This window comes from Dromaius novaehollandiae, chromosome 5 (genome assembly GCF_036370855.1).
Source record: "Dromaius novaehollandiae isolate bDroNov1 chromosome 5, bDroNov1.hap1, whole genome shotgun sequence".
Taxonomy (NCBI): Eukaryota; Metazoa; Chordata; class Aves; order Casuariiformes; family Dromaiidae; genus Dromaius; species Dromaius novaehollandiae.
The window spans coordinates 68,839,097-68,848,393 of NC_088102.1; the positions used below are offsets into that span (position 1 = coordinate 68,839,097).

The 9,297-nt window shown below is 50.1% G+C and overlaps 1 protein-coding gene across 2 annotated transcripts in view; it reads right to left on the reverse strand.

The window, feature by feature from the left end:
- CD151 (CD151 molecule (Raph blood group)) overlaps positions 1-8,251 on the reverse strand; it is a 40,894-nt gene extending 32,643 nt beyond the window's left edge. Inside the window, exon 1 of one of the 2 annotated variants that reach the window (XM_064513172.1) lies at positions 8,108-8,251. The gene's annotated coding sequence lies outside the window, so the exon portion shown is untranslated. The remainder of the gene's footprint in view (positions 1-8,107) is intronic. The other variant, XM_064513173.1, reaches the window with a different exon arrangement.
- Between the last annotated feature and the right edge of the window lie 1,046 nt (positions 8,252-9,297).

Here is a 9,297-nt window from a genome sequence, read left to right on the forward strand (position 1 = left end):
GCAGCTTGATGGTTCCCCTTCCCCAAACAGAAAAAGGTCCTACTGACACCAGGGAATTTGGCCCTCCAGAAACCCCCCAAGCTGACACAGGAGACTGAAGACGACATTAGGCTCTGGCAAATCTCTTGTCTAATCTCATCTCTGGCAGACCTCTCATCTAAGCCAAGTCTCCCGCTCAGTTGGGAGAGGGCTGTTCTACCCTCCATATAGCAAGGGGAGACCAACACCTAAACACAGCTTTCAGCTCATTGGCAGTTGCTCCACTCCTCAGTAAGTCATACTTCCATATACATTTGGACTCGGCCCTTCTACTCCACAACATGATTAATTGTTTCTTCAGCTGAATCCACAAGCACAAAGCCCAACACTTCCCCATACACATGCAGAGCTTACATTTAAGGAACAAATGGCCCAGCTGTTGAGAAGGAAGAATTCACCTAGGAAGAAAGTGGAGAATTTTAAAGGCTCTTCCTAAAGGCAGCCTTACACACAGCATTAGGCTCACACCCGAGATCAGGTCTCGCTCTAGAGCGGGCTGCTCTGAGGCAGTATCTGCCACACGCCTGTCCACATGCCCGGCTGCCACACTGCTCCGACTGCACACGCAGCTCCCCGCGAGGTCCGGGGGTGCTCCGAGAAGCAAAATAACAAATCCCCTTTGTTTCCAGGGCAACGTATGGGAGATACGGGATATGAACTCCTCCCTTCTGGATTCCACCAAAGCTAATAAGAGACACTGACATTCACAAGCCATGACTCACTCCTGCCGCATCCAGCACTCCAGAAGCCCTGCTCACTAGCTGGCATGCCAGAAATGCAGGCATGGCTGGCATCTGCAGGCTGCCTCAGACAGCCTGGAAATTTGACTGAAAACGTCCTTTTCCCGTATTTTCTCTAACCTAGCAGCGTGATCACAGAGGGTCAGAGCACTCTCCAAGAACAAACCATGCAGGCAACACTGCTGCTCTGGCACATTAGCAGGTCACAGGGCAGCAAGGCCCAAACTGTGATCCACTTCGCATACAACAGAAATCCCTCCCCCAGAAATTCCTGCCTCCGGCCACTCTCAATCACAGTTTTAAATAGATTTTGTCAGTGAAAGATCCAAAGAATCTGTTATTTGTGCACCAGCTACGTCTCTGAGAGACCAAATCACCAACTTGCCAGGTGCAGTACAGAGCTGCAAATCTCAGCCCCAAAAGCTCAAAATTTAGATACACAAGACAGAGACAGAGCCAGGGCAGGCGTTGCCAGCCTCATTTGCCATAGAGAAGTGGCAGAGCCAAAAGTTGAACCAAGACCTAGAGCCCCCACAATATGTAACATCAAATTTTGTGGTCTGCCCTTCTATGCAGAGACACATCTCAAGGTTTAGAAAGGAGGCTAAATCCCCTCCTTAAATGCGACCTTTCATAGAAAGGGGCAGGATAAAGATACCAGTGACTATTACGTTATGGATTTGAACTGAGGGCCTGTAATCCCACTGATGGTACTGCTGACGGATCAGAGACTATACTTTGTGAAGCATCAGTGACAAGAGCAATCATATGCGTAATCTATCAGTGAGACAGGCACTAAGAGCTAAAATTCAGCAGAGAAGTAGAAACGCATCCTGCCCTGACATCGCCAACACTCAGATAGAAACATGTAGGCACCTACCACCACAACTCAGTAGAGTGCTGACTGCATCACAATACATTTCATGTTTTGGCCCCAAAAACCTTCTTTCCTTCTATCAAAAAAAAAATCTTTCTATCCTTCTTTCAAAAAAACTATTTGCAGGTGTCACCAGTAAACCTGTAAGTGACACCGACTTCCTCCTGCCTACAAGAAATGCTCCCATTCTCCCACATAAGGGCAGATATTTTCCAGGGCGAGGTATTAGATGTATTTTCACCTCACCCATTTATAAAGTACAGCCAGATCTTTCTCCTACAGCATGTCCAGAACGTGTTTGTTTCCTCTCCCCCTGCCCCGCTCCTATGGGGACAAAGACATCTGGGAAACATGCTGCAGATTTAGCCCAACTCCAGCTTTTTAAGAGTGTGGACCTTTCACTTTGCACCTACAGGGACAAACTCCATCTAAGCACAGGCACCTAGACAGAGCCTCGCAGCTCTTTCCACTGCCCCACCACCCTGTTTCTCTCTAGCATAATCAAGAGAGCTGTCCCTTGGAAAGCACACACCAAAATGCACTGACTACTTTAAGCACCTATAGGAGGAAAGAGGACTGGGGCTGGAAGAGCGAACTTTGCTCCTTCTGAATTTAGATCTAGTACTGGCAACAGATAAGGAACAACAGTCAATGCCAAACCTTTTATGTCACCTACTTCTGGCTCAGTTATTCCTTACAAAGCCTCATTACTGCTGCCAGGATCAAGCCTTTGATCTGAACAGCACCCCCCCCCCCCCCCCCCCCCCCCCGCCGGCTTCACGCACCTCCTTCATTTCTCATTTCCTGCCTTTCTTAAGGATGTTCTGTCCCTGCTTCCCTCTGCGCGCACTCCCTCACTCAGGCGCGCCCTCACCTCTTACACACATACACTCAGCAGCACCCACTGCAGATGGAAAAAATGGAAAAATGCCATGTAGGTATTGCATCCTACATGGATACAGGCACTACGCTGCCAAGGACCTCTCTGTTAACCTCCACAGAAAGCAATTCCCGACTGTCCTCCTTTATCCCGCTAGACCAGTATCCTGCCTGCACTGTGTCCAGGATTGCTGGCATCGAAAGCACACACAAAACACACACACATAGATATATATATATAAATAACTTCCATGAAGGCCCCAGCTGGCATGTGTCACGGCAGCTACTTTTGCTTATATCCCTCTAAGGAGCCAGCTACACTTTCAGTCACATCTCAAGCTTATTTCACTATACCCGAAATGCAGCTACAGAGCTGCACAGCACTTCTACAGCAAAGAATCATAACCACCCAACCAGCAAGAGGAATTTAGGTTAAAAACATGGACACAGCCAGTCATACTACAATGTGGCTGAGACCCCAAAACACACCTCTTATTCTGGTACAAAATAAAGAGGTGCAAAATAGAAATTCTCCTCCTGGTCTCTCTTTTTCTTCCTAAATTGTTATTACTGTGCAGCAGCCGGGACAGGGGACTACTAGCACTGACTGGATTCATTCCTCCACTGCCAGCCTGTGGAGACCCCCGGCAGAGGAGTTTGACAGGCAGGATGCAGCAGGGCCCAGGCAAGAGCTACACGTGCCAGCAATGCTCCAGTTGTAACGCTGATACTTGCCAACCAGGTCCAGCAGTGACGGCCTTTGACACCATCAGGAAGGATAGTGTGCGGTGCTCTCAGCAGACCTGTCACAACACCTCATCAGCATGCTGCAGTCCGGTTGTTCCTCACCTCACCCCCCACACTGAGGTTTCCAGCATGGGGGTGGCGGTGGCAGGGAAAGGGGCATTTCTCCCAGATTGAAACCGGGGCCAGTGTCCTGGGGGGAAGCTCCACAAAAGCACACATGCAAAAAAAGAATGGGAAAATGGAGCCATTTTATGAACAGTGACTCTCCTCACTCCATTTTGGCTTTGCTGTGGCTGCCAGTGCACACAACTGCACAGGGAAGAGGAAAATCACATTCAGGGTTTGAAAGGAAGGACGAGCAAGTGAGAGAGGAGACCTCATTCTCATCTTCAGGATCTTGAGGGCTTTTAAACAAACAGAGTGACCAGGTTTCTGTTCCTCCCAGACAGGGAAGCTGAGAAGGGCTGAAATTTTCAGGAGAGTCGCCTTCCCTCAGGCCTTCCAGAACCTCAGTTGTTGGTGGACATGCTCAAGGAGCAGCTGGAGATAACCTCAGATCAAGTCCAGGAAGAGACTTCAGCAGAGAGTAGAGGTGGTGAGTATGAAAGGACCTTTTCATGAGGTTTAAAGAATAAGACTGAGAAGGTCACTGAGGGCAGAAGTAGAGTGGGACATAAAATAAAAGAGTTCACCTTTTTTGTTTTTTCAGGACCAGCTAACTCTTCTTTTATCTTTCTGAGCTTCTGTCTTAGTCAGAAGGCAAAAGGAAAACACACAGGGACAAGAGAATTGCTTGACAAGTGATTAAATCACCTAGAAACAGGATAGTTTGCTACATCCAGGTAAGCACAGAGGTAGAAATGTTTAGTATATTATTTTCTTTCCCAAGGAACTTTTGTTGAGTCCCACAGACACACGTGAGACATGCATGTCTCTTCCTTCTATGCATAAGAAGTAGCCCAACGCAGTCCTTAGAGATGAAGTCAAACTTTGCAGAACTAGTGAATGTGCCTGTGGGACACCCCAACTAAAGGGCACCCAGATCAAGTCAATCCCTTCAGGGCTGTCTCAAGAGCAAGGGAATTGTTGCCTGACCTGTGTATGTACACAGGAAACAGTTACAGATTTGAGCAAAAATTATTATTAGCTGAGAATAATATAATATGCCTCTCAGGAAGTCCCCATGGGGGATAGATAGCACTACATCAGTCATCCCCATCTAGCGTTTTTACTTGACAAAGGAACACAAGCAGCTTATTTCCACCCCCTTGCTGAAGAATCTCTCACACCCCTCAGCACAAACTTTAGGAAGCCACACTGAAAATACCCTTTGCAGAGCCAAGATTTAGACTGCGAGTGCCTTACTGTACTTGAAGAAAAGCAACACTAAATGTACATCAGCACAGCAGTAGACTAGCGGAGGAGTGAGTTTGCCAGCACTCGCGTTGGGTGCATCATTTGCAGTCTAGGGGAAGACAAGTGGTTGTGGGAAAAGAGAGAAACACAGAAATCCTGCAAACGAGGAGGGACATGCACAGCGCCTGGCAAAGGGAGACAGGGTGCAGACTGCACTAGCAGACGTCATTGCCACAAGTACTCGCATTGATCAGCAGAGCTGACGACACTATACAGGGCTACGAGGGCTTGCCAGCCAGCGGGACCGGGGAGAGACAGTCCGTCTCTCCTGTGCCATACTTCAGTCTGACAAAACGAGCTGTGCTTTGCTATTAATAATATCACCTGGCAGCAAAAGAACAAGTAATGCTGCAAAGTGCTGCTGCCATTCATCTCACACAATGACAACGTAAGTATCACTGTGGAAAGCCCTGGAAGGCAGGAAACATGGTCATGTTTATCTCAAACGTTCACTTACGGCAAATGACGCTGCCTTAGTTTCTTGTCCACTCCCATTTTGGCATGGCACTTCCATACAAAAGGATTGGGAACCTTAAGTGTCTGTAAAAGGTCTTTTTAGGTTGGTACCACTTGCTAACTCAGGAGACTACTTCTATATCAGATCTAGGACAACCACAATCCCAGCTGGGCTGTCACAGTCTCTCTTACTCAGTGCTCTGCTCTCTGCACTGTCCCCAAGAGCAAACCTTCCTGCAACAGGCCTGCCTTGAGACAAGAGAAAAAAAATTTGACCGTCTGGCATCTACAAAACATACAGCAGAGAGGACTAACCCCACCAGGCTCAGGGGTAAAACGGCTGAAGGCAGCATGAGGAAAGACATGGGCAGACATGTCCTGTCTCAGTGGGAACACCAAGCAGGAAATCAGCCTGGAGAAGAGCTGTCATATGTGGGACATAATCTCAAGCAAACAGAACAAGTATGGTCGTATTTACTTCAGTCAACATACGGCTGGGACTACCAGGACTTTCTGCCAGGCAACCAAGGGCAGTGACTCTCCCTCATCTCAGGAGGACTCTACCAAGAAGGTTAGCAATTATTTACCAAAAGCTGTGAGACACAGGCCAAAGAATATACATGACAGTTTTGGAATGAAACATGCTTTTTCCAGAAATACAACATATACACAGAAAGATGTTTGGGTCAGGAACTTAAAGACTATCATCAGGAAACTACAAAGAAAGAATGATCACAAGATAATCATGTGGAAGAGCCTCGAAAGGCTGCCAACTTCTCCCACTCACACCCAAGCTTTCAGCAAGGCCACCAGACTGAAAAAAAAAAAAGGAGCATGGATCTTCAGGTCCATGTACATAGGCCAGCATTAATGTATCTTTGACAGTTGCCTGCTACCAGATGCCTATAAAACCTGCAGTTATATTAAGAATTTTAGACTCAAGTTGATGTCAAAGGCTAGTAGGCTTCTACAACACCTGCTTTACTATGAATTCAACTGTCTCCTGTCTACTAGCAGCCCTGCTTAGCTAGCAATATTACATTAGCACTTAGTGTTGTCTGTAGTCAGAATCAGGGTCCAGACTTGCTGGATGCGGAGACACGTTTGGGACAGTTCCTTTTCTCTTCACTGCAGACTGCAACATCTCAGAAGACAAAGGTGTTACGCTCTCTCCACCACAAGCAGCCCTTTTTTTGGTGGTAGGAGAAGTCCAGCAGGCGGATTGAGATGGACATTTATGTCTGAATAATGACAAGTTCAGAGACCCCTCTGTTTTAATAGTACCCAGATGGTATCTTGTGACACCAAAAGCTTCTCTGTGAACCTAGATGATGGCCTCACAGATGGCAAGGAGACACTTTTCAGCATAAGGGACTGTCTGCAAACGGTTTAACAAAATGGCTGCTACTGCACATTACCATTGATGGGTGATGTCATTTTAATTAATCCTTGCGCTAACAGACACAACTCAATAGACTCTCAGAGCAAGAAAGGAAACCATGTAGAGGGAAGAAGGAAGAGAACTAAGGTAATTTAAAAGATGCTACAGAGTAGCCTGAAATAAAGATACATACTTGCTAAAATCCAATAGGCTATTGCAACAGGTTGATTGGCAAGCCCTTGAGAAGAGTCAGGATTTTTTTAAAACAATTTATGCTCTTCATAAGATGACATGGAGCAAGGACTAATGGGAAAGATGGCAAGCAATACTGTGGTGCAACAATAACCCATCACCAGGTCTGATTCAGCTTCCAGAAAGCAAACAAAAGGGAACATAGCCTGGATTTTCCAGCAAACAAGGCCTCTCTCCCCCTCCTCTGCCTCCAACAGTTCTAGGAGTTAAGCATAAAGGCCGTATCTCACTTGAAAAAGAGGGAAAAATAGTGGAACATGAGGCAGAGGGAAATAAACACGGTTTCACAAGATTATGGCAACATTCAGAACATCTTTCTAATGCACAGATTGTGCAAAGCGTCTGAACTTCCAGCAATAAATGCAAAACACCTTCAAAAAAAATGCAAACCCAAAACCTGGGAGAAGTTCTAAAAAGTGCCACGTGTCTTTGGGGAAGAAAAACAGTCTTGTGACTGAAAGGCTAGACCTGACCTTCGGTGATTGCAGGCAGGTACGGAGGAGCCACCTCACTGCTCAGTGCCCCAGCACGCCATTCAGGAGGGAGCAGGGGAGAGGAGAACGTAAGAGCGCAGACACGAACTGGGCTCCGCAGGTGCGCGAAGCACATTCATGGGCAGCCCTTCACTTCCCCTCTCCCAGGCTGTGCGATTATACAGCATCCACCTTCAGCCTCGTCTCCCCGCAGCCCTGCTCCCCGAGCTGCCGGCCATCTCCACAGCACCCTCAGAGCCGCACGCCGGCCTGCCGGGGCCAGCAGGGCCCCTTCGTGGGACGCACCGCAGACGCTCTCGGGAGCACCGCTGGCTACACGCAGTGACACCAGCCCAGGCCACGCACCCTCAGGCGTGGCCAGCATCGGGACCACACCGGGTGGGCACACCAGCTCCCAAGCCACCTTCCGAGAGGCAGCAAAGCGGGACCTACATGCTGCAGGCAGATGATATTAGTTATTAATTATTACTAAACGCCATTAATCGCTGTTAAGCCATTACTGTGATTTCCGCCCTTTGCCCGGGGGGCCGCCCCTTCCCCTCAGCGCGGTCCGGCCGTGAGGGGGTGGGGGGAGCCGCGCCCCCTGCTAACGGCCGCCCGCGCGCCCCGCTAACGGCCGCAGGGGGGGGCGGGGGGGGTGGCACGCGCGCCGCTCCTGCTAACGGCCGCCCGCGCGCCCCGCTAACGGCTGCGGGGGGGGGGGGGGGGGTTCGCGCGCGCCGCTCCTGCTAACGGCCGCCCGCGCGCCCCGCTAACGGCTGCGGGGGGCCGCGCGCCGCCCCCGCCCGCCCCGAGAGGCCGCCATTTCGGGGGCGCCCCGTCTCACCCCTGCGCAGCGACCGGAGCGCTCCGCACTGCCTCACGCCGGGACCCGCCGCGCTGTGGGGGAGCAAAGCAGCGAAGGAAGGAAGAAGGAGGGAGGGCGGGCGGGCGGCGCGGCCCGCCCAGCCCCGGGACGCCCAGCGGGCGCCGCCGCCCCGACCCCGCGGGGCGGTCCCTCGCCGGGCGGGCGCCTCCCTCCCTCCCGCCGCCGGCACCCAGGCCCCTCGCGTCCACCGCGGCCGCTGCCGCCGGCACGGCCTCGCCCCGCAGCCCTTCAGCTTCGCTTGTTTTCTGCAAAACAAAAACGCGCTGAAATCCGGGGTTCTGTCACGCACCACAGGTACCCGCGGCACGCTTCCCGAGCGCTGTGCAAGCCTGCTGCACCTCTCTCAGCAGCGACCGCCGGCTCTTGCCACCCTGAGCACAAGCTGGCGTTTCCACTGCCGCAGGCACTACCTTGCAACGACTGCGAGTTTTAGACTCTTTCAGAGCTGCTTGTAAAAGAGTTTTTCATGAACCATCCTGTAAATCAAGCCCTGACTGGCACACTGCCTCATCCTTCCATTATCTCACTTCACCTTCTGTCCAAATACCTCTGCGCAAAGAAACAGCTCCACGCAGAGACTGGTCGCAGAAGAAAGACCCTCATTCACTGCTCTTCGTGGCTGAGTGGTCTCAACACACGGTTTTGGGGGCGTGAGAGGGAGGAAGAGTTGAGATCTGAGCAGGGAGGGGAGGGAAAAGACCAGATTTGGACCTCCTGAGTGTTTGTCTCTACTGTGAAACGCTCCTGCCCATCTCGCCAACTCAAAATTGCTCAATCCCCCCCTCTCACAGTGAGTAAACAGATTAATAAACTGATACTACACTTTTTTTAGGCAAGACACCAAGACAACCAGCCCAAGAAGCCACTCATGGACTATTAGGAGAGACTCACTCCACAACAGTTTTGTTTTGCATTATTTATTCATCATCCAGTTTACAGGGAACCAGAGAGGGCACTGCAGCCCCAGAAGGGCTGAGAGAAGGAACATTTTTGAAAGAATAGGGGCCATGTTAGACCAAAAGCAGCAGAGAAGAGTCTGCTTCACACAGAACTGGAAGGGGCAAGAAAAATACAGGTATGAAGTGAAAACAAGAAAGCATAAAAGTTCCATTTTAAGTATAAGCAGCATTATGAAAGAAAAGGACCAC